Below are 26,331 nucleotides of genomic sequence, written 5' to 3'. Positions count from 1 at the left end.
AACACATGTGCAAGCTTCACGGTCTTTCTCCAAACTAAATATAAATGTTAGTAAAACATACACGGGTTACCTTGTTACACATAAACGAGGTTCTTGATTTCGGCAAGCCGCAAAATATGCAAAGCTTTGCTTCATCAATATCACTAATTGTAATGCATGCAGCTGTATCGGTTCGTCAGGGAAAGAGGTGTAATGATCTTGTAAAGCCCTACGTAACCTATAACAAGTGTATTGTACAGTAGTGTGGGATGCTGTATATACTCCAAATATTCCCTAGTGATGTATGTCCCATCGAGATATAAATCCTTCATTGATGTGATACCCACATCCCTGAAAGCCGCAATGGGGCCACGCTCCTGTGCCACCGACAAAGCGACATGCCCCGCTATGGGCATCTTAGGCACGTTTAAAGGTAATTTCTGTGTGCGCTTCCCAATCTCCTGCCATGCTGCAATAGTGGCGTCCAAAGTGTTAATCTCTATTCTTGGCGTCTGTCTAGCAATATGGGTGGCTTCACAGTCCTTGCAGTCGAAATCAATAACGTTGTTCCTCTTCAAAGCAAAAAGAAAAGGCCACTACCTCAGCACCTTGGTTCAACAAATCCATTTATGAAGAAAGGAAGTACCTAAGAATCCTGGAGAAACAATAGAGACAAGCGCCCTCCACCGTTAATTTGGCCATGCTTCGTTCAGCAAGATCCAGGTACCACAAGCACATCTTCCCTGGAAAAGCATCACATTTCAGAACCCTTCTTGACTCAGCCAAAAATAGACCCCAAAAACTATTCGATCTGATGAAGAATCCATAATGCTCTCCCTCAACCTCCAAGTTGGAGGATTCTACAAAGAAAGCAGCGGAATTTGCTATATTCTTTGACGAAAAAGTGAAATCACTTGTGGATCAGGTCATTCATTCTACCCCTCCAGAGGAGCGCAAATCCCCTTAGCCATTTGGCAGAACTTTGACCCCATCTCTGAAGATGCCCTCATCAAATGCATCCTCGAAACAAAGCCCTCCAACCATTCTCTTGACCTCATCCCTAGTGCCATTGCCATCAACTTCTCTCCCTCTGTCAAGGCTCCCTTCCTGTTTCCTTCAAAACTGGGCAGGTTACCCCTCTGCTTAAATAACCCACTGCTGATGCGAACGACCTCAACAACTTCCGCCCCATCACTAACCTACTTTTTCTTGCTAAAATCACAGAAACATGTGTAGCGAAACAACTCTCCCGTCATATCAAGGACAATGATCTTCTTGACAATTTCCAGTCTGGTTTCATTCAAAACTGCAGCACTGAAACAGCCCTGCTGCAAATGATTGATGACGCGCTGCGGATACTCGATTTGGGGGAGTCTTGTCTTCTAATTCTCCTTGACCTTTCTGCAGCCTTTGACATTGTCAATCACAACACTCTCCTTAACACTCTTCAACAGAGAATGGGCATGAAAGGCACTGTGCTTAAATGGTTTGCTTCCTTCCTCTCTGATATATCCCAAATGATCAAAATAGCGAACAGTTTTTCATCTCCTTTGGCGGTAGGTCAAGGTGTTCCTCAAGGCTCTATACTTGTAACCACTCTGTTCAACCTCTATTTGGAACCATTGGGAAATCTCTTAAGTAAATTCGGGATCCTCTATCATCTCTATGCGGACGAAATGTACCTTAAGGTGGTCTCCACTCACGATCTCTCCATCCTAAACTCTACTCTCGACTCCATTCAAAACTGGATGGTAACTCATCAACTGATTCTGAATCCCTCCAAAACTGAATTCCTCCTCCTCTCCTCCTCACTTTCTACTCCTCCGGTTCAATCATGGATGGATCAGATGAATCTACTTAATAATAAACCCATCATTGTCGACAGCTCAAAATGCCTTGGTGTCATACTCGACAAAAAACTAAATCTACTCTCCCACATCAACTCCATTGCAAAGTCTGCTCGATACCAACTGCGCCTTCTTTTGGGGGATTTATCGCTTCTTCCCAGAGCAAGACCTTAAAACCCTGGTCCAATCGCTGGTTCTCTCGAGATTGGACTACTGCAATTCTCTTCTTACTGGCCTCCCCAAATCCCACCTGTCCCCCCTTAAATCTGTTCTCCATTCAGCAGCTTGTTTCATATATGAGGCTAAAAGAAGCGACCACATCACACCCATTTTATCCACCTTCCGTTGGTTTCCCATTGAGGCAAGATTGATCTACAAGACTGCCTGTATCACCCACAAAGCCTTGCACTCCTCCTCTCCTGGCTACCTGGCGAATAAACTGAAACTCTCTGGAGGCTCTAGACCATCACGTAATGCAGAAAATGTATTGCTTGAACCTCCCCCTTTCAAAAAAGAAAGATCGATGGCCCAATCCTTTTCAGGCAATGCAGTGAGAAACTGGAATTCACTTCCCCCTCAGCTCCGGACCACCACCTCTTCCCGGTCCTTCAAAACTGACCTCAAAGCTCTCCTCCTTCAAAGACACTTCCAAATCTAATTCATGCCCTCTCTATTCCCTGAAGGAAGTTCTTCCACTATAGGAAATTCTGTAGTCCATGCCTATAGAAGTGCCTTCCCAGTGTGTTTTTGTGTTTTGAGTGTCTGTCATTTATTGCAGTTTTATACCTCTACTTGTATCCTGTACGCTTATGTAATTTGCACACATGCCACTTTTTCCTCTTGTAACGTATCATTTGCTACCTCTTCTTGTATTTTGTTTGCTTTTGATACATGCACAATTGTCACCTTTGCCTCATGTAATGTAACGTTTGCTTTTGTAACAAGCCCACTTGTAATTTTCTACTCATGTAACGCTGCTGTTCCTATTGTGAAGCGCTCTGACACCTTCGGGTAAAGTCCGCGTTATATTAAAACGCATAAAATAAAAATAAATAAAGATACGTTGAGGCCCAATCCTCAACCCTCCCAAAGGTGAAAGACTATGAACAGTGGGCTGGCAGTGGTCCGGTATGGATGTGTCACATTTTCCCTCTCTCTCACTCCCCCCCGCCTCTTGTCTCCTGCTTTCTCGTTTAAATGTCATTGGACTAATGTGATCTGTGTGACAGGTGTTTTATTACTAAACTTTGGAAGGAATGTTCAAAGGGTTGGCCCCCTGACTATCCCCCCCACGCCCTTCGATGGGAATGGTCCCGTCCGCGCTGTGCGTCACAGAGGATATACAGATAAAGGAGCGCACACTTTAGAGAGCAGAGGCAGAGTGTGGTAACTAGGCTTAGCTTGTGTGGGTCATTCTTAGGCCGGTTAGAATTCGACCTGATAAATACCGCCTGCACAGCAATCAACTTTTACTTACCACTCTCTTTACCTCTTTGACCTTTTTTCCTCTCACTCTTGTTCCATCACTCAGATTCTGCTTTTTGCCTTTTACCGTTTTTCTTCCTCTCATTTTCCTCCCCGACTCATATTCTTTTTGCTTTCTCACTTACATTCTGCTTTTTACTTCTTTGCCCTTTATCTTCCTCATTTTTGTCCCACATTCATGTTCTCCTTTTTGCTCTCCCACACACATTCTGCTCTTTGTCACTCCGACCTTTTCTCCTGTCATTTTGCTCTCACACATATTGTGCTTTTTGTCCACTTGTTCCTTCTCACTGCTCTCTCATTCTTGCTCGGACCTCAGCTGTTTCACTTTTTGCTGTTTTGTCTCATCTTAAAGTACATTTTTGCCTCCTGTTTCTGAACCTTATCTGCTCTTTCCCAGTCTCTGCTCCTACTATAATGACCTTTTCGCCATGTGCCTTCCCATGTTTTCACTGTGCAGCGCTTTCACCTGCTTTGTGCCGCTCCCACCACTTGTTCGAGCCACGCGCACTGGGGGCCCCAGGGGGAGCGTAGCGCGAGCAGTCTACCCCTGGGGTTTTTCACCCGAGTGGAACAGACCAGGGCAGAGAGTGGCGCGAGAGCCAGGAGCAGGTGTGCGCTGCCAACGTTTTGAGCTGCACGTTAGGCGCAATTTAGACGTGAGGAGTTAGCAGGGAGGCGGGAGGTTTATTTAGTCTGTCAAAATCCCACCCTCCCACCCAAAAAAACAAAATAAATAAATAAATAAATAAAAAACTCTTATGCCACTATTAGACACGTTACTCTGAGAGATGGGCTCGGAGAGCGATTTTTGGGGGTGGTAAGTCTGGAGCGGGCTTACCCATCCTTTTGGATACAAGATGAAAGAAAAGGGGAAAAAACAAGGTTTTGGAAAAATGTACTAAACAGATATATATTGATGGTTTTGGTCAGAAAGTTCAACATGTAAGGAAAAACTGAAAGGTTTTGGCCCATTTTACCAAATTGTGTATGCATAATGAAATATAGAGTATTTTAGTTTCAGAGAGCTTACTTTATCTAAATAAAGTGGCCTTTTTTGCTACAAGTATTAAGAGTGTGGTCTATTTATTTTGGGCGAAACCCCCGGAACTCCTCTCCCACTTGATTTTCAGCCACTAAACTGACATGCAGCAGCCGTGTGCAGCAGGCAAACCCGCCTGTGCCTGTCCGCGTCCCATCTACGCTCAGCACTAGAACCCTTAGTCCTCCACGCACCCACCACACACCCAGATGAAACTCCACCATAGCCACCCACGCTTTAAACCCCAGACACTCTTTCCAGCCCTGCATATGCACTCTCCTGTGTCCGTGTCAGTGTCACCTGTCACTTCTCTTGCACTTGCCCTTGCCCGTAACCCCACAACCTCCACCATCCTCACTGACATGCACAAACACGCACCCCACATCTCCCCTCAGAAAACTCCCAGCTCTCCCGATCTTGCCTTCTCTATAACACCAGCTTGGTTGCCATACACACCATCAAAGGCTAGGAACACTTGCATAACCTCTCAGTAGACTGCTTTTCCTGACCAAAACCTGGCTCAACCCTACATCGGCCTCTGGCATCACCACAGCAAACGCGTCTGGATACAAGATTGTAAGACAGGACAGAGTGTGTAAACTGTTAGGAATCCTGGTAAATGGGTCTCCTCTACTATTCTGTCAACCATGTTACCATTCCCGGGGGGTGGTGGTGGTGGGGGGTAAATAATAATTAAAAAAACGTACCTGACGCCGCCTCCCTTGTTGCGTTGCTCCTGCTGGCCTCTTCCTGGGTCCCAGCAGCCCCTGGGACAGCCTCCCAGCCAATCCCTGTGCTGCAGAGCAGCGCAGGAATTGCAGCACAGGGATTGGTCTGAGTGGGCGGAAAAGACACCCTTCTCGGCAAGGGAGTCTGTAGTTGTTTCTCCAGCCTGGCTGCTGGATGTAGCTGGGCTGGAGAAACCTATGTGTGCATGTGGGTTTTGGTTGGCCTGAGATGGCCGGCAAAACACATATAAGCACTTAAGGAGTGCACAAGCACTCCTCCTCCACCCGCCCATGCCACCCCTCCATGCACAAGCTGGCAAATATAAAATAAAACAATGCTAAAGCATCATTTTATTTTTCAGTTGCTGGCTCTGCACCAGGCAGTGGGATGATGCTCCATTGCGGAGGAGCCACCACTATCCCCTGGGATGTTTGTTCCAAAGACCCTTTATGCTCCCATAATTCACACCCAGGACCTTTTGACTCTTGTCCCTGTTGCTCGAAGCTCTTATATAATGTGTTTCACATCCCCAGGGGCTTTAGTCCATCTATTGGGATTGTCTGGCTGGCTCTCCCTAGTAGAAATCTGTGGCAATGGGAATTGCGTGGGATTTCGGGTGTCACTCAATAGCCGCAGCCATCTTGTTTGACCATGCCCAAGCCAAGAATCCTTGCTTGGCTTTTCTCCAGTTGGAGAGAGTGGTTCTTTTCGCTCCGCCCTCGCCTGGGGTTCTTTATCCCTGCCCGGAACCCTCCCGAACTCCTCACCTGGAACTCCGCATCTTCTAACGGTGAGCCTCCACATCTGGCCGCATTCTTCAATCCTAAAAGGTAATGGAGAAGGAACAATGTTAATGCATCTTTAAGAATCCTGCGCAGAACTAACCAAAACTGAAAAAAAAGGTTAGTGCACTAGTTGACGTTTTCGTTCTATCATATTCGAACTAATATTTTGGAACTTCTTAAGTTTAGAAACTCTGAAACAAACTCTTGGCAGCCATTCATAACTGAAATAAGGAACTCATAAAGGTTCCTCTCCTGCTCAGGATTGAGAAGGAGCAGGGCCCAAGTCCTAAAAAAAGAATTGGGGGGACTCTCTAAGTTAGGTAGTATCACAGGAAGTGACATCACAGTGCGTGGCATCGCAGGAAGTGACATCACAGGAAGTGACACCACAGGAAGAGACATTACAAAAAGTGATATCACTGCACGTGGAAGGTTCCTTTACCGAAGGTTTGACAAACTAACTCGGCTGCCAGCCTACCCCACCAGACGTAATATTCCAGGTGCAGCACATTTACATGTAGATGTGATTGCTTTAGCTGCCTGGTGGTTAACACATTTGATAGAAAGATCTGTTTTTAGGTTTCGCCTATTACCATTCGCTTGCGAATGGAATAGGCGAAAATTCAAGGGCTTGATCGACTAGTGAAACCACTGCGGTTTCACTGCGGTTTCTTCACAGTGCATGTGAGGTCACGTGAACACAAAAGCGGGTCACGTGACCACACAAGCACGAGCATCTCTCTAATCCGCCTGACCCCACCAGGCTCTCCCGCCCCCATCCGGCTTCCCTCCGCGCATCTGCCTGCCACACTTCTCCCATCGCACGCATTCCCGCCCCCCCACCAGGCTCTCCCGCCCCCATCCGGCTTCCTCTATTCCTCACCCTTGCTCGTTGTTGCTTTCCGGGTGTTTACTTTCTTCAACCATTAAGTCCTGCCGCCCGCAGCTTGTTTGCTATCTTTTCGGCACCACTTCTTGCCTACTTTGCAGGGAGACACAGTGCCCCGCCTCGGCCTACTTTGCAGGGAGACACAGTGCCCCGCCTCGGTGGCCGCATCTTCTGAGACGTCAGGGCAGCAGTCCTGATAACAGATCAGGCGTCCTAAGAAGGCGCACCTCCCCCAGTGCAGGCTTCAAAGGCCCAGAGGCGCCATGCGCCACACGCTCCAGGTAGAAGACGGGCCTCTCATTCCCAGAATGTGCAGCGCTCTCGGAGTGATCAAACACTGGAACAGTCAGCGTGTTTTCAACATGCCTTCATCTCCAACTTTGTTTTAAATAAAGATAGTTTTCGCAGGGTTAATGCCCATTTTTAACCTAATCTTGATAAGAGACATTTTTGCCAGACACTTATCCCGGTGACAGACACTGCATTTGCCTATGAGGCACAGGAGATGCCACCACACCTCCTTGCGATTTCCGGTTTGAGAAAGCAGCGGATGTCAGACCTTACTGGCACACCACTTACTGAGCAATATACAGGCTTGGAGAGTTTGCTCACACTCCATCCCCCACAGGCCCTCGGGGGAAAATAGTGCTCAATTTGTATACAACAGGAAGAGGCTGCGTAGAGAGCAGCAGAAAGAAATTACCAATTTTCCCATGCAAGGAATTTCTTAACGAACTCTTGTGGAACGGCCAAGAATATTTGGGAAAAAAATGGTAAACTCTCTTTTACAGACACCTCACATGACTGCTTTATTTATTGACTGCAGCCAAAATGGGTGATGCTGCAATGAATTCGAAGTCTCTGTTTCTTTTTCCATTTCGCTCAAGATTTTGTTTATGTTTGGTGAACCAGACACCCTGAGCTGTGTTCTTTAAATATGGTGGCCCTACTTTGCTTTGTTCACACTGCCACTGATAGCGAGTGGGATGCACTTAATTGGGAGGCCAACAGTGTCCTGCCTGTGTCCGCTGCCCATGCGTCTCGGGTCATTATGAGAGAGGTAAGAAGTTGCGTTCAAAGCACCATTTCGCTATTTGTCATCAAACTCAACTTATTTAGCAAACAGCGCAGTCCACCGTTGCTTCTACTCCTATTGTGCATCTACCTGGCACGCACTTTATCTTTACCTTTATATATTGCGCGGCGGCCACAGCTTCCCCTCACCCTTCTCTGACCCTTCCTCTTATTCCCTCTCTTTAAGTCCCCTTCTCACTTACTGAAAACAAACACTTTAGCTTTTCCTGCTCTGTCGCTATCAGCGCTCCCTCCCCCTCCCCCGCTCCTTGATACTCTTATTCCCTCTCCTGCCTCTGTCTCGGTCCTCCTCTGTGGTCGTAAAGTACGCAGATTGGTTCAAGATCAGGTAATAAACTGCACCATTCCCGGAGGTACTATATTATAAGTGGTGCAGCCTCGGAACGGACACAAAAAAGGGTGAAAATACCAAAGGCTGCCATATTAATTGTATTCACAACCACATTCAGTCGTGCCGCTTGACAGGTTTTTCCTGTGGAGCGCTACTTTCGTTTTATCGTGTTTTTTTAAACAACAATGTTCACTTCTGCTTTCCGCTAGCAGCTGCCCCCTCACCCTCTCTCTTTCTTCCAGTTATTCCTCTCCTATTTTGGTGACTCAACCACACACATTAGCGCCACTTTACAGAGGTTGCAAGTAAAGCGCTACTTTAGTTTTTTCCTCTTTCTTAAAACAACATTGTTTTCCACGGACGAAGAAGTGCACCATTTCTAGAGGTACTGCAATACCTGGTGCAGCTTGGGTCGAGAGAAAAAAACAAGCACTGGCGTTGCCAATAGGTTTCGCATTTGCAAAGTTGGAGCTATTGGTTTTGTAAATGACATTTTATATTTATATATCGTTATTGGCATTGTCAATAACAATATATAAATATAAAATGTCATTTACAAAACTAATAGCTCCAACTTTCCAAATGCGAAACCTATTGGCAACGCCAGTGCTTGTTTTTCTAGTCCTAGTTTTGACTTAAAGTAGCAAACAGGATTAATGTGCCTTGTGCAAAGCACATCATGTAACATGTAGAGGGCATATTTTATTTTATGTAGATAGGTAAGTAAGTTGGTTACTGCTTTGACCACAGAGATCCTTTTTTTACACGCAGTTGCATTGTAATCCTTCTAATATAGCACAGTGAGCTATGAAGGATATGTGACTCCTACACCCAGTAACCTTCACTGTCTTATGTAACACATCCTGTGCAATGATTTACAAATGTGTGCGATTTATTGGCAATATAATATGTATGTTTGCTGTAAAGTGACCCGGCACCCTACAATGGGATGAATAATGCTGTAAAACAAATACATAATGTTGGCCTTTAAATTGTAATTTTGCACTAGGACAGAGTAACACATCTGACATTCTTACAGTGCATGATCTATTATATATGGGGGTCCCAACACAGTCAAAATCGTGCCTCTCTTATGCGCCTTTTAAGTGTTAACTAGCTGCTGCTTTTGTTTCCCTTCCTCTGCACTTACATCTAGGTATGACGCAGTGGTCGAAGTGGGAAAGAAAAAGTAGGGGAACTGTGGGTGGAGAATCAGGGGGCGGGAATAACCGAAGATTGAATCAGTGGGCGGAGTCAGGGGTGTGGCTAGAAATAGCAAAACATACCAATTTTTAGTACGTTTAGCATTTCACTGACCAGTTACAGCTTATAACGTTATTTAATTAAAACAATGAATAAACATGTTTATTTGAGGTTTAATTCAGGAAAAAGCAAACACTCATAGGGAATACAGGTTTATGTAAAGAGTGTGAAATGTAAGCAGGAACAACATGTTACCTTAATGCTTTTACTCTCATTGTTCAGAAATCCATGATTATGTTTTGTCTTGTAGGGACTCTTCGGGATAATCTAGACTCACGGAAACCCACAAAGGCTCCTTCATATTCATGTCAGCCAGCTAGCTGCTCAATCATAATATAGCAAAAAGAACAACTGGTAGACAGAATGCAGAACAATGTCATACATTCATCCCAGTACAGAGATTTGGGCCTAAATCCATTGTTTCTTTGCTCACCATGCCATTCCAGTTTGGAGCCAGCCATATGCAAATCAGTCTTGATCCTGCACCCAATGGGAACAGTCCAGCCCGAACTGCCAGGCCAGGTCCTCCCTGGACTGGGAACAAGCATCCTAGACCGGTTTCGGGCTTTCAGCCCTCATCAGCCAGGATAGCTTGATTCCAGTGGCATGGAGAGCACGGGACTCATGTCTGAGCATACCTGTCCCACTCGGGGTGACAAATGCAAAAAGAACAATTGATGGACAGAATGCAGAACAATGTCATACATTCACCCCAGTACAGAGATCTAGGCCTAAATCCATTGTTTTTTTGCTCACCATGCCATTCCAGTTTGGACCCAGCCATATGCAAATCAGTCATGATCCTGCGCCCAATGGGAACAGTCCAGCCCGAACTGCCAAGCCATATGTATTCAAGTGTCCTTTCATTCGGGAAGTGAACACAAAGCATTACCCACAGAACTATGCACATAACATTTTGTTCTTTGATATGCATGGTACATGTTCTTTGCAGCAGGCATATTACCCCACTGCGCTACCTTAGATGAGTAAAACAGCCACTAGACAAAGCATGCTCCCATCTCTCTCCAGCAGGTACATTGATCACCAACGTTATCTTGGCACTTGTATTGTTGACCGAAACCTGCTGAATATACAAAGAACTTTGCAGTGTTTTTAAAACTCCTGCACTTGTTCAAAACCGGTCCCCCCAAACAAAAATGGCCCCCTACCCTTCCAGTCGCCCTGGGAAATGCCTGCTCCTGCCCTTTCACTGCTCCTGTCCAATCAGTACTCCTGCTCATGCTCGATCAACTCTCCTGCTTCGTCAATTCCCCTGTCCCCTCCCTTCTTCTGGCCCCTCCCTTCTCCTAGCCCGTCACTTCTCCTGGCCCGTCACTTCTCCTGGCCCGTCACTTCTCCTGGCCCGTCACTTCTCCTGGCCCGTCACTTCTCCTGCCCCATTCACTGCTCCTGCCTCATTCACTGCTCCTGCCTCATTCACTGCTCCTGCCCCATTCACTGCTCCTGCCCCATTCACTGCTCCTGCCCCATTCACTGCTCCTGCCCTATTCACTGCTCCTGCCCCATTCACTGCTCCTGTCTGTTCACCGCTCCTGCCCGGTTACCACTCCTGCTCATGCCTAATCACCGCTCCTGCCCCATTACTTCTACTGCTTCGTCACTTCTCCTGCCCCGTCACCCCTCCTGCCCCATCGCCCCTCCTGCCCCGTCACCTCTCCTGCCCATCACCTCTCCTGCCCGTCACATCACCTGCCTGTCATGTCACCTGCCCATCACTTCTTGTGCCCGGTCACCTCCCCTGCCCTGTTGCCTCTCCTTCCAAGTCACCTCTCCTGCCCTGTCGCCTCTCCTGCCCCATCACTTCTCCTGCCCCGTCACTGCTCCTGCCTCATTCACTGCTCCTGCCCCGTTCACTGCTCCTGCCCCGTTCACTGTTCCTGCCCTGTTCACTGCTCCTGCCCTGTTCACTGCTCCTGCCCCGTTCACCGCTCCTGCCCCGTTCACCGCTCCTGTCCCTTCACTGCTCCTGTCCTTTCACCGCTCCTGCCCGGTTACCGCTCTATCTCATGCCCCGTCACCTCTCCTGCCCCATCACCACTTCTCCCCGTCACCTCCCCTGTCCCATCACCTCTCCTGCCCTGTCATCTCTCCTGCCCCGTCACTTCTCGGGCCCTGCCACTTCTCCTGCCCGTCACTTCTCCTGCCCGGTCACCTCTCCTGCCCAGTTACCTCTCCTGCCCAGTCATCTCTGCTTTCATGTTGCCTCTTCTGCTCCGTCACTGCTCCTGGCCTGTCACTTTTCCTGGTCCGTCACAGCTCCTGCCCGTTCACTGCTCCTGTCCGGTCAGCACTCCTGCCCGATCACCGCTACAGCCACATCACTTCTCCTGTCCCATCACTTCTCCTGCCCCGTTCACTGCTCTTATGCGTTCACTGCCCCTATCCGTTCACTGCTTCTGCCGGTTACCGCTCCTGCCCATTCCTTATCACCGCTCCTGCCCCTTCACTTCTCCTGCCCCATCACTTCTCCTGTCCCATCACCTCTCCTTTCCTGTCACCTCTCCTGTCCCGTCACTGCTCCTGACACGTCAACTCTCCTGCCCCGTCACTTCTCCTATCCATTACTTCTCCTGCCCTGTCACTTCTCCTGCCCGTTACTTCTCCTGCCCCGTCACCTCTCATGCCCTAGTACCTCTCCTTTTCTGTCGTCTCTTCTGTCCAGTCACTGCTCCTGCCCAGTTCACTCTGTGTGCAACATTGACAAATTACACAAGGTGTCAAATTCCCCACAGTACTCTGTTTGGGAAAGCTCCTCTGTAATCACCAACTCTGATCTCACTGGCACTTGATATGCTAAAGGCAGAGGGCGGTCGCATTTTAATTTGAAAGGAGATAATTGACCTCAATTGGAATGACAATGGGCCTGCCCTCCGTCTGTGCGAGCTCAGGGAGGGGCTGCTGCAGCCTCTGGAGTTCAACAGAGAAGTGCGAGGAGCCCCTGGAAGCTGAATGCAAAAGTTATTGTTTGCCGTCCCGGGATGATATTTTGAAAGAAAGAAGTAGGGGAACGGACTGAAATAATTTTTAGAAGTAGGGGCACACCGTGACCTTCCGTCCCCGCCCACTTCTACCACTGCCTATATATCGAAAGGCCTTATTTAGGGTTTGCCAGATGTGATACTCCATCACAAACATGGCGAATGCCCCATCTGCCGTATTATAAGTGGATTTCAGCCTATGGCACTTGTAATATGTTGCACAGGATATCTCTCACATATGTGTGTCCATGTCACCTTGCATGTTTGTGTGTCAGTGCATTTACATTCCAACGTTCTATACAGTCATGTGTTTTTGCATACTCATTATAGCTGTAGCTATATACCCTTGCATCTATGCTTTCATTCGGCATTCCCCATATAATTGCTAAAATTATTGGCTTTACCAATGCTTGCTTTCTGTTGATTGTAGTGCTTTATGTTATGTTATATTACATCCGCTATTTATAGAGTGCGCGTATATAGGAGTTTCATGTGCTTTATAGACAACCAGGCCAGAGAAGAGGACAAGTGGACAACCAGACTCAAGAAGAAGGAGGGAAATCCAGGAGGGCCTAGGAGCGACAAACTAAAGAGAAATGTTGTCAGCGTCTTGTGTAAAACTGTCAGCACATTTAGAGAACAGAGGTACTTGCACTTCTAACTTTATAATAGGATTAACAGGGCTACAAGCACCAGCTCTGCAGTCAATGCCCAGCGTGGCTTGGACACAGTTGTATCCATTGCCAGGCCTGGCTCTGTAGCACTGGGATAGCATTATGGCGACCTCTGAAAGAGACAGGGATGCCCAGCTCTGATAGAACTTTGACAGATGCATATCTCTGGTCAGGCTTGGTTCTGGAAGTGGGCTGTCCAAAGCCAGGCCTTCCTTGGACTGCTGCCCTTCAGACAGGCCTGCATCTGAAGCACATGTTCCCAAGTGCTGTGCAGACTGCCTAAAAAGCCGTCTGTTCCCATTCACAATATTTATTGTGCCTCACTGTAGCGAGGATGTTATATCTGGGGATTCTTTGGAAGATAAGGATTTCGGGCCTTCATACTGTGTGTCTGACATAATTGCACATATACCAAAGAATAGCGCGCAGCCCTACTGAGCTGCCCATAGGCTCCTGGAAGGACAACCTTGTTTACTTATATTTGACTCAGTTATTTAGTTGGCAGTCAGCAGATCAGTGACTCTATGCATTCATCGAAAATGTGCCTCGTCAGGGCGGCAGCATTCTCGGAGTCAGCTGTTCTTGAACAGGTAACTTTGGATATTGTGCCAGAGTAGTTTCATTTTACAAGAAAACCCCCAGGGCTCTGCTAATGGCGGAAAAGCTGACTGTTGCCATTTCACTGTAAACGCCCAATGATGTGTAACCTCCCTGCTGATGTGTAAACTTCCTACTGATGTGTAAACTCTCCCCTGATGTGTAAATTCTCCGTGCACTAAAGATATCTCTGTATCTGTCACTGCTTTAGAAGCACAGAACAAAGCACAGTGTAGCTTCAGGGGTCTGCCACCCTTTAACGACACTCCCCCCTGGCCCAAGGGCTTCCTAGAAAGGCATCTCCCAGGCGCATTGTCATTCGAAAGGAGATAATCGATCTCAATCTGAATGACAATGGGCCTGCCCTCCGTCTGTGCGAGCTCAGGGAGGGGCTGCTGCATCCTCTGGAGTTCAACAGAGAAGTGCGAGCAGCCCCTGGAAGCTGAAAGGAAAGGTTATCGTTTGCCGTCCCTGGACGATATTTTGAAAAAAAGAAGTAGGGGAACGGACTGAAATAATATTTAGAAGTAGGGGCACGCCGTGCCCTTCCGTCCCCGCCCACTTCTACCACTGGGTATGAGGCTACAGGCAGCCCCCAGTCTGCATACTCGGACAAAAGAAGGCCAAATGGGCCCTTAAGTTTGGCCTTTGCTATGGCCCAGCTGGAGTCTCCGATGACAAAACCCCCTCCCCGTCTGCACGTTGCTGCTCGGAAGGAAAGCAGATAACGAGCAGGCGCCGATAAATGTATCCCGGTATCTCAAAATTACTCCGGGACATGTTCAGCATATTTTAGAGTGGGCCCCAACTGCTTGGCAGGGTGGACGGCGTCCACCCTGTGAAAAGAGTGGGTGGACGCCGTCCATCCCCGTTTACCCCCGACTCGAGCCCTGAGAAGGAGATTCAGTACTTCAAGAGCGGAATACTAAGAAAGGGGGTTCTCGGTTCTCTACTGCAATACTATAAGCAATCCTGAAGAAAGGGTCCTTAAACCTGGTTCTGGGTAAAGTTCATACGGCTGTAAGTACACAGAATTATTGTAACTGAGTAATTGTTCATATGTAAGGAGAGTTGATGTTGAATAATAATACATATGCTTAAGTTTAACTATAATCTCTTGAGAATCATTCAGAGGCATACAATAAGAGTCTGAGACGAGCAGCGGTCTGACATAAGACCCTCAGCAATCAGGCTAAGAGAAGACTTTCTAGTGGTACTCCCAATAGGAGAACTTGAGATCAAGGATCGTTCTTTTTCTTTCTTCCCATCCCCCTTCCCTTCTGGGACACCTGTTGACTTAGTGATTCTGGTTCTGATCGGGTCACGGTGTCGTCCTATAGGTGAGTGGAGATCTAGCATCGTCCCCGGGGACAAGTATCTCCAGGTGAGTAGTCTTAATCGAAATCCAACCCACACCCTCCTTGTGGACCCTCACGACCATACAGACACACACAACTTAGCTCAAGCCTTAACAGTGGAAACCCCAGCGTACTGGACCTGGCCTGAGCTTTGGTGGACATGCAATCAAAGTCCAGACCTTATGGCAGGAGAATTAGACACTCAGGGATGAGTTAGTCAGGTACCGTCTGCGGCACTGTCTTTGGTTGAGTGACTTAGGAGCAATACCTGAAGAGACACGCCCAGCAAATCAACCTTCCCATTTTGGAGACTCAGACCACAAGCCAGTGTCTGTCCCTACCATTGGAGGGACACAACCTGTGAATGTGTATGTAACAACTGCAACCCCAGTCCATCTGGCCCCTCCCAAGTGATTTTTTGAGGACAGTATCAAATTTGATGCCTTCTGGAGCCAATGTCAGTTGCAGTTCTTGTGCAAGCCTGGCACATCACCTTCTGATGCAGGCAAATTAGCATTTATTATATCCTATCTGGGAGGGAATGCTGGCAATTGGTCTATTCCTCTTATCGAGAATAATGACCATCTTCTATACGACTTTCCCAGGTTATGTACCTTTATATCTAACAAAATTAATTTAACCACCAAATGTTTAACTATGGGGGGGTCTCATTATTATCAGGTTCTCTCTCTACAGTCGGGAGAAAATCACCCTATTATCTTGATAAATTTGTATAATAATATCCCAAAGACCGATCAACATAGGGCCCTAGATGAACTAAATGACACCCTACGAAGGGGACTAGGACCCAAACAGAAAGAACGATATATTATAGTGACGGGGGATTTTAACTGCCACTTATGTCCACACAGTGACACGGAGATATGTGGTATGGTGAACCTTAAGGGTGACCCTTGCACACACTTTGAGCACTCTCTGCTCGGGAATTTGTTCAACCGTTTATTATATGACTGGGACTTAGGTTTTGTAAATGAATTATGCAACCCACAGATTGACTTCCAACCCACCTTTGTCAGACGGGGGTCTCAGTCCATTATTGATTACACATTGGTTACTACGAGTTACCACCGTAGTGTCCTCTCATTTAATACAGAGCACATTGCGCTTAGTGACCACTTTCCTATTAGTTCAATTTTTGATATAGGGCTGTGTGGTAGGAAAGACTCCAACGTAGTTGAAAACATATATTCTCATGGGATTTCCCTGGCTAGAACCAATGGCTATGTAATTAAATGGAACAAGGTAAACCCTATTAATTTCTTGCAGAATCTAGTAGATGGTCAGATAGAGGATTTTATGATTTGTCTTGAGGAGAACCCCAACCCTACTAAGGTTATTACAGCTTTTCACAAGATCTCTGCTCACATTAGCAGTAAATTGAGTGGTCCATCACGAAAAGGGGGAAGAGTAAAGCTGAGGGTTGGTTCAATCATGAGTGCACTAAAGCACACTCCTACCTAATCCAAACCTTAAAAAAGGTACCTAGAAATATGCCAGATATTAGGTCAGCCAGGGCATCTTATAAGGCTACCTTACAAAAACGGAGGAAGGATCTGAAACAGGCAGCTTGGGGAGCCTTAGTTAAGGCGAGTGCTTTGAAAGATAACACCGCATTTTGGAACGCGGTCAACGCCCCGTTCTTTGTTGAAAGGAATTTTGACCAGGTAGAGATCGCTATAGAGGAGAATGTCTGGGTTAAACACTTTACCGAGTTATATAAGCAAGATGCTCGGCCCGGACTAAAGAGCTTAGGCCCTGGACAGTCGAGAACCACAGAACCTGATGCTTTAGACCTATTTCCCCAGACAGTATTCCAATTGATATTTATAAGGATAACGTCACCCTGTGGGCACCGCTCCTGACCAACGTGTTAAACAGTTGTAACATCAAGGGTTTTCCAACTACGTGGCAGGAAGCTATTGTAGTGCCAATATTTAAAGAGGTCGATCGTAATGATCCTAAATGCTATAGGCCGATCTCCCTGCTTGATTCTCTGATGAAGGTCGCTGGCAGAATCCTTTTAAACCGTTTGCAGACATGGGCTGAGGACGAAGCTGTCCTTTCTGAGTTTCAGTTTGGTTTTAGGTCAGGACTCGGCACTGTCGAACAAGGCCTAAATCTGGCACTGTTAATAGGTAAATACACGGCAGCAAAGAAGGGAAATTTATTTATGACATTCGTAGATCTTAGCTCAGCATTTGACTGCCTGAACCATGATATTATGTGGGATACCTTAGTAGATCTCGGCATTGATTTTAACATTCTAAATTTTCCTAAAGAGCTATATAGAGGAGCAGGGGCCAAAGTCTGCTATGGACAAAAAGGCGAGTGTACTTCCAAATTCCCAATTGGGAAAGGTGTCCGCCAGGGATGCATCCTGGCTCCATTTCTCTTCAATCTGTATATAAATGGGGTGGCAGACCATTTATTAACTCTGGAGGTGGACTACCCCCAAATTGATGGAGAACGAGTGCCTATCTTACTGTATTCTGATGATGCGGTTATTATGGTTAGAACTCAAATAGGCCTTCAGAAGGCTTTAACTCGCTTCTCAGCATACATGGGAGATAGGGGCCTGAAGATTAATATTGGGAAGACCTTTACCATGTGCTCCTCGACCCAGGCAAAAATCTCTTGTAATACACACCTAGAAAAGTCAAAGATAGCTTAACTAATACTTTTTCATATCTAGGGATTGTTTTTAATAAAAGGGGTACCTGGAAATCAGCTATCATGACTAGGAATTTAGCCTTTTCACGGGCCATTGGTGCATTAAAACAGTTTGCTAATAAGCATGCGGACAGGCCAGTACACATCCTGCTTGATATATATACAGGGCCAAATGTGTATCTACGGCTGTGTATGGAGCTGGTATTTGGGGGGTTGCAGATTGCAATGAAATTCAAATAAAGGAAAATGGTTTCCTGTGTTATCTGCTAGCTGTCCCCCGGTCAACCTCCACTTACGCTTGTCATAAGAAGCTGTCTCTGCCCTATATTTCAGATCTAATTAAGATTAGCCCTCTGATGTTATGGCACAAGATCTGGAATTCTACAGAAACTGTCCTTAACAGGGCGAATATTGCGGACTGTATTAAACTTGAAGGGTCTAAACAGATCCAGTGGCTTTCCTATGTACAGGAATTTTTTTATAAACATAGGGCGCCCTGAATTTTATAATTCACCTTCATTATTGTCTCTAATTTCCAGAAAAGCACTGAAGGAATCTTGTCTTGCCTTCTTGGAAGACCAACGCTGGTGTTTAGAGGGAAAGAAGGCTTCTGTTACTTATCACCAACTTCTGCTGCAGAGTTCTGGGCTGCAGCTTTACCTATCACCTGATCAAACCAGCTATAGTAGAATGCTTTTAGCTCGTCTAAGAACCGGAAGTTTTTTTAGGATGTTAACTTTTCCTAATCCAAACGATTGGTCGTCACAATTAACCAATTGTCTGTGTGATGATTCCTCCACCCAATCTACGATTCATTGTGTTTTGTTCTGTAGATTCTATGAGTGGGGGCGGAAGAGATACTTATTACCTCTTCTTAAGCTTTGGAACTTGAGACCATGTAGACCTGCATTACATAAGTTACTCACTTTATCTGATGAAATGACTATTATTGCTGTGTCTAGGTACCTGAAATTCGTAATCAGATGTAGATCCACCATGGTTTAATCGCGATTTCACATGAAAGTTAACGACTTTGTGTTTTACATCACTGCAGTGCTCTTTGTGAACATGGTGTGTAGAATTGATGTTCTTAAAACTTGTTTTTAATAGGAATCCCACTATGAATTATGTTTATCTGCATGTACTTTTTTTATACGCTTAAAGTGAGCTCATTTTTTATTGGATGTATTTAACTTTTAATGTGCTTTTATGATTTTATTGTAAAATCGAATAAAGCTATCTTTGACTGACTTTGACTGACTTTCCCAGGTTTAAGGAGGCATTGCAATGCTTATTTGCCAAACACACATTTGTTCAGGCTAGTGATAATGACCTACTGAATCGGCACAGGGAGGTAGGGAATCTTATTACATATAGTACCTCATTCTGTAGACTGGTTGTTGAGACTTAGTTGCCGAGGAGGAAAAAAGGACTACCTTTTTTTATAGGTGGTTGAGAGATAGATGACGGAAAGGATTCCCTGTCCAATATTGTCAACCTTTTAACAGAATGCTCCGAGTTTATAGGTCTAGTTGTCAAATTAGATCATTGATGAAACGAGAGAAAGTGGGAATGACCTCAAGGCGAGACCAAATTCCTAGTAGTTAAGACAGACATGAAATAAGTTGACAGTAAGGTCCCTGATCAGGTAGAACCTATGCAGATAGGGGGGTTTGAGGTCCCTTCTCGAGTTAGGAGGAAGAGTGAAGACAAAAGTTAAATATGTGCCTCTATTGCAACAAGGCTGGACACTTTGCCCAGGATTGCTTAGCAAAACCTAAAACCATGCGTAAGACAGTAACAGTCGTCAATGAACAAATCCCAGAAAACTAGAAAGCTCGGCTAATAAAGAGGTCGCATTGTCGGGCAGAGTTCTGGAAAGGACCTCCCAAAATTTGGCTAACACCATGGGAGGAATCCCATGTCACCTAACTATCTTGGTTACAGTAATCATTTCGCATCATCATCAAAATATCTTGCCAATGTTTCTAAGCTCAGGAGCTACTGGCAATTTCTTAGATCTCACCCTTGCAATTTGCACCCCCACATTAGGCAGGAAAACTGGTGGGAAAACTTAGAAAGGCTAAGAGGTGTGCCCACCTTTGCCAACTCCACACCCCAGATGGAGGAGGCAAATATAAGCACACTTTTCAGTCCCCTCCATCTTAAAGATGAGAGGACTCCTCCAACCAGAGCTAGGTCTATGCCCCCTCCCACAGAAGGGTAGCATAAAAGAGGGTGTAGTTACCCGAGGTAAGGTGCCCATTGGCCCTACCTGCTACTCCCCTAAAATGCCCTTTTAGCATTTAGTTGGCTCGCCCAGACCTAGAAGGTAAATTCCTGCAACCTACAAAGAATAAGGACGAAGACGACGCAGTACAGCAAAGCCTGAAGATGACTACTGACTTGGCCCCAACCCTACCAGCCTGTCTCCAGCTTAAAAGACTCTGCATAGATGACAACACCTGTCCTGTGGCTAGCTACTGCCAAAAACCAGAGAAGACTGCCTGCTCTTCAACAAAGACCAGAACTCTCAAGGATAGCAGCCACGTCCAGAAGAATTCAACTCCAAGGACTCCGGATCCAGCTAGAACTGTAACTTCTACCCACTCTGCATCCCATGCCCAGGGCTCAAGTCTGAGTGGCCCAAGCTCGTCACGGAGTTTCCATTGGTTTCAATGGAAATTCAATGGGAATCAACAAATAGGCTTAGCATCCAAGTGGTTAAGACCAAGATCTTCGCAATAAGGTAAGTACCAAAGACAAACAAAGCTTATTTTCCGAAACTTGGTTTGGATTTTCTTTTTAAGTTGTGTGTCCATTATTGGTCACTGTTGTGCAATACATGTCTTATTTGTCTCCTCTTTGTTAGGCCTAAGGCTGCGCACCCACATTACCACTATAAGAGCACTTTGGGTTTTAACCCCTTCGGCGCTCATGACGAGCTAAGCTCGTCATAGGCGTAACCTGCACTACGCGGATGACGAGCTGAGCTCGTCACGTAACGCGGGTTTTTTTAAATCGCAGCGCGCAGCGGGAAAACCGCTAGCGCGCATTCGGTTAAATAGAGCCCTGTGCACTTTTGGGGAACCCCTGGACTCTGTGCATGGTATAACCACTCAGTGGCATACAATATACAGAGCCAACTTCCTACACACAGTTTCGTTTTGTATATACAACAAAAGCAATCGGTGCATTCGAATGCATAGCATCACAACTTCAAACTATTATTTGGCAACATATGCCGTTTACATTTTTACTTTATCACAAAACATTAATTGTTGTTTTTCGAAGGCTGACCATTGATTTGTTGTGCATCAAGCACACTTTCCTTATGAATCTTCCTTTTTTAGTTTGAGCTTTGGCAGCCCGCATGCGCAGCCTGACCCAGCTGGTGCTGCTGCTTGTCCAATCCTCCTGCACTTGGCTCCCTCAGTACTTTTGGGAATGTTTCTCAGTGCATATTTAAAACTATCACTTTTACTTAATACTCAATGGAGTGGTACAATTTGATGTGCTAAGGTGTAAAACTTTGCGTGTTCAAAAAAGCGACTTTTTGAATTGTAAAGATACCACATCATGTTCTTTGTGTCATGATGTGCATGCCAAATATTTTCATGGCGCGGTTGAAGCACAGGTTTTTAGAGCCAGAGCCAACGTTTGTTTTGACTGTGGCTCGGCACTCCCTGTTCATTAGTTGGCTTGTCCACCTCTGTTGTTTGCTATGTAGAAGGCTCAGTGGGTTATTGCTTTTGTAACAGACAACCTTTTGTTAATTGCAGTTAATAAGTCACAATCTTTCTAGTATAGCGCAGTGAGGTAAGAAAAAGCAACAAGGAGCTGCATATGAACTGAAAGGCATGACATTAGGACCTTGTTTTTAAACTAATTTTTTCATTATTCCAAGGTTGTTAGAAAGGGTTCACTTGCATAGTAATGAAGTCAATTAGCACAGGCAACCACTACATAACATTTTAAATCCTGACTTTGTGTTTCTCAGCACAAGTGCATTTAACATATAATGCCTACCAGTTTGGAAGCTATGTGCCTCCCACACATTGTAGCCCTCATTGTCTTTTGTGACATTCCCTGTACCTTGATTTACACACTGTATGATTCATTATCTATGTATGCTAAGTTTTTCTCATGTAAAGCTCTTTGAGATCCTACATTAAGAAATTATGACGCAAAGATAACATTAAGTGTTATTTGCATCAATACTGTAGTTAGTCATACAGATAGATCTGGCAAACTTGCAGAGCATGCATATCTTTTCCACATAGGGGTTGAATAAAGTAAAAACAAGCATTTACAATGCAACGGTTTCGCCTTTGCAAAAGTTAGAGCTATTGGCATTGTAAATGACAAACTTTTTATTTATATGTTGGTTTTGAAAACAGATAAATAAATGGCATTGTTATTTACAATGCCAATAGCTTAATCTCTCGCAAATGTGAGACCTATTGCATTTGCACACACACACAGAGCTACACACAGAGCCACACAGAGCCACACATACACACACACACACAGAGCCACACACACACACACAGAGCCACACACAGAGCCACAAAGCTCTCTGCAGGCACAGCAATGTCATACTGAGCACATTTTAAAATTGGCAGCTATTTGTGGTTGCTTTACACCTCTATACGTTCAAGACGATGTACAGCAGAGGTCACCTGAATCAAAACCAAGAGAAATCGCAATAAACGGAGATCCCAAGGAGATCTCTCCAACTTCGCAGTGCAAGGGCGCACCCACCCATGAGAAAGCTGAGGATGAAGTCTGGCGCTGTACATTCTTTTGCTGTACAATGGCCTATGAAAGGGCTGAGGTACACTTGAAATAGACAGGGCAGAAGTACATTTCACACAGGCAGGGCTGAGGTATATTTCACATGGGACATAGAACATTTTCACAAGGCAGGGCTGCGGGACATTTAACAGACAGGACAAAGGTTTACTTCCCACAGACAGGGCTCGGTGCATTTCACACAGACAAGCCAGAGGTGCATTTAACAGACAGGGCATAGAAGCACTAAACACAGGCTGGGCACATTTGATACAGACATGCAGAAGTGAACTTCACACAGTCAGGGCAGAGGTGCACTTCAGACAGGTAAGGTGGAGTATATTTCACAGACAAATGTTTAAAAAAACATTTCACATAGGCAGGGCTGAGGTACATTCAAGAGACAGGACATAGATTCATTTCACACAGGCAGCACTGAGGCACATTTTATACAGACAGTGCACTTCACACAGGCAGGGTAGAGATGCACTTCACAGACAGGGCAGAGGTGCACTTCACACAGAGGCAGGGCAGAGGTGCACTTCACACAGAAAGGGAGCCAGGGCAGGGGTGCACTTCACAGACAGGGCAGAGGTGCACTTCACACAGATACATTCCATATAGACAGGGTAGAGAGACACTTCACACATGCAGGGATGAGGTAAACGTTACACAGTCTGGGCAGAGATGCACGTCAAACAGGAAAAGGTGAACTTCACACATGCAGGGATGAGGTGCAGATCAGAGGCAGGGCAGAGGTGCACATCACAGGCAGGGCAGAGGTGCACATCACAAACAAGGCAGAAGTGCACTTTACAGAGGCAGGGAAGAGGTGCACTTCACACAGACAGGACAGAATGTCACATCACACATACAGGTTTGAGGTACATTTCACACAAGCACGGCGGGTGTGTGCATGCCAAACAAGCAGAATAGGTGTGTAATTCACGAGGGTAGGTTAGAAATGCATTTTACCCTGATGGCAAGTGCACAGACCTGACCCTCGCGGGGCAGGCACCCGTGTTACACATGCACCGCAGTCCCATTTTAAGCAGGCGTTATATGGACACATTTTATACAGGCAGGCAGAGGTACCTTGCACTGACTCTCGTGGGGTAGATATACATTCAGTGGGGGGGGGGAGGGGGTGAGGCAGCGGCCCCGGAGATGTGCCCTGGCAGGAAGCGCTTCGGCAGAAAAGGGGGCTATGTAGAGGAAACTGGACTGAGATAACAGGGGTAAAGGGCATGGACGGGGTCGAGTTTAGGAATAGAAACAGAGTGTAGGGACAGTCGTCGAGTGTAGGGATGTGGTAGAGTGTAGGGACGATGGTAGAGTGCAGAATGATGGTAGAGTAGAGACGGTTGTAGAGTGCGGGGCGATGGTAGAGTGTAGAGACGGTGGTCGAGTGTAGGGACGGTTGTAGAGTGCCGGACGGAGGTTGAGTGTAGAGACAGTTGTAGAGTGCGTGGCGGTGGTAGAGTGTAGAGATGGTGGTTGAGTGTAGGGACGGTGGTAGAGTGCCGGACGGAGGTCTAGTGTAGAGACGATTGTAGAGTGCTTGCGGTGGTAGAGTGTAGAGACGGTGGTCGAGTGTAGGGACGGTGGTAGAGTGTAGAGATGGTTGTAGAGTGTAGAGATGGAGGTCGAGTGTAGGGGCAGTGGTAGGTATGCAAACCATAGTGCATCTCTTTATCCATGGTAGTTTGTAGGGACAGGGTTTGGTATGGAATAATGACTGGCGTGCAGTGTAGGGCAGTGATTGAGTGCGGTTGTGTGTGGAGGGGTAGATGATAAAGGGGGGCAGTGCAAGGAAAGCAAAGTGTGTGTGCGTGTGTAACGGGCACTGAGGACAGGCTGACCAGTGTCAAGAGACCAGACAGGGGGGTAATAGCAAAACACGGTGCCTAGCCCTCCTGTACATAGAAGCGTGCCTATGCCAGAGTTCTGCCAGCCTGCAGGGTCCACAGAGCCTGCAGGCATGCCCCAGAGCAGCCATTGAGCTCGCGGTGGAACTGGGATCTTCTAGCAGCGCCACACCGGCCTCAGACCCCGTCACTCCGCCTCCAGACCCCGTCAGCCTGCAGCAGTCAGTCCACCAGCCCCGGATCCTTGAACAGGAGTGGGCGGGAGGGAGGAGGCACAGACAGTGGGCGGGCTGGAGGGAAGGAGAAGGCACGGCCAACGTGAGGGACGGGGATGATAAACAAATGGATCGCTGACGGCGGGATAACTCCTCGGCGAGACAAAATGCCGTGACGAAAAAAGGGGCGGGTTGGAGGGAGGGAGAAGGCACGGACAACGGGAGGGAGGGCGGGGACAAACAAATGGATCGCTGACGGCGGGATAACTCCTCGGCGAGAGGAGTGGGCGGGAGGGAGGAGGCACAGACAGTGGGCGGGCTGGAGGGAAGGAGAAGGCACGGCCAACGTGAGGGACGGGGATGATAAACAAATGGATCGCTGACGGCGGGATAACTCCTCGGCGAGACAAAATGCCGTGACGAAAAAAGGGGCGGGTGACGAAAAAAAGGGGGGGGACTTAAAAAAACGCACGGGAACGCCCCCGATTCGCGTCCTGACGGGGAAAGAGTGACGGACAACAATGTCTTCCAATGGCTAGCCTCCATTTATGGAGCTAGCCAATGGTAGACTGAGGCGGGACATAGCCAAATAGTGTAGATCAACAGATTTCGCCTGCGCAGCGGACGCCAGGCGAAACCTAAAAACTGGCTACAAACCATAGTGCTGTTGAAGCACTTGTGAAGTGATAACAAGCTGAGTGTCTTTGATTTTCAACATTGCATTGATATTAGGCTCCAGCTAGCACTAAGCCAGGATGAGATTCGAACAAGAGAAAGGCTGATCGCTGATGGATCTTTAAGTGAGGCTTTGGGCACAGCTGGAAGCGAACATATGAAACCCTCCTCTTCACCTAGGCTGTTTATCTGAAAGAAAAGCAGACAGCGCGCTGCTGTTACTGAATATGTCCTGGTGTCAGCAAATTACACTGGGACAAATTCAGCATATTTCACTGATGCTGGCCCGATGCCAAATCAGGCTCAACAAAAGCTGACGGGTCCGGCTGGTTCCTCCTCATTTCCTGAGCTGATAACAGGAAATACATACAAAAAGAGAGGGTGAAAAATGGTGCTGAAGAGGAAAGATATGGTGTGAGATATACAGATAGAGGATTTCAGAAAGATTTGATCGAGAAAAGAGCACCTACAGCCCTGGTCTTACCTCAGCCAGAAAGGAATGCGAAATTGACCATGACCCAGACCCCCTGCGTGTGCATAGTTGTGCTATCATCCACAATTGTTCATTTTATGACCATTTCTCTATATGCTCTCCAGAGAGGCCAAGGATTGGTTGGGCATTTAGTCTGAATGACCCACTGGCAGGCATTGTGAGAAACTCATACTGCCTTCAGCCTCACGGCTCTAAATCATGCCCATCATAAACACCCAACCACAGTCTGAACTCACCAAGACCTGAAGGTGACTAGGTTTACAATTTGTACTACATTAGAGTAATATGTGTATGAAAATAAAAATACAGAACACCTCATCTGGAAGAACGAAATTCTCTCATGGAATGCCAGATGAATTAAAATATGTGAAATGTAAATAGGGAATGCTAAGCTGACTTGGATTACTTTAGGGTTTTTACAATAATCTTTAAGAAATAAAGTTGAAAGCATAAACATGAATACTTAAAGCCCTAGGTGGGCTATAGGAATAAAGGGACTGCAGAGACTCATGAGATTGCCCA

At 46.5% G+C, this 26,331-nt stretch overlaps 1 long non-coding RNA gene across 2 annotated transcripts in view; it reads left to right on the top strand.

Annotated features, from left to right (window-relative positions):
• LOC144826607 (uncharacterized) overlaps window positions 1–26,331 on the top strand; it is a 174,139-nt gene that overhangs the window by 132,186 nt on the left and 15,622 nt on the right. The window contains exon 5 of one of the 2 annotated variants that reach the window (XR_013609865.1): window positions 9,696–9,799. The exons of the other annotated variant lie outside the window; for it this stretch is intronic. This is a non-coding gene — a long non-coding RNA (uncharacterized LOC144826607). Of the gene's footprint in view, window positions 1–9,695; window positions 9,800–26,331 lie in introns of those variants that run through there. 2 annotated transcript variants of the gene reach the window in all.

The sequence above is a fragment of the Lissotriton helveticus genome, chromosome 3_2, assembly GCF_964261635.1.
Source record: "Lissotriton helveticus chromosome 3_2, aLisHel1.1, whole genome shotgun sequence".
Lineage (NCBI taxonomy): Eukaryota > Metazoa > Chordata > Amphibia > Caudata > Salamandridae > Lissotriton > Lissotriton helveticus.
Note: the sequence above shows the minus strand (reverse complement) of the source record. Positions and strands in the feature narration are given on the sequence as shown.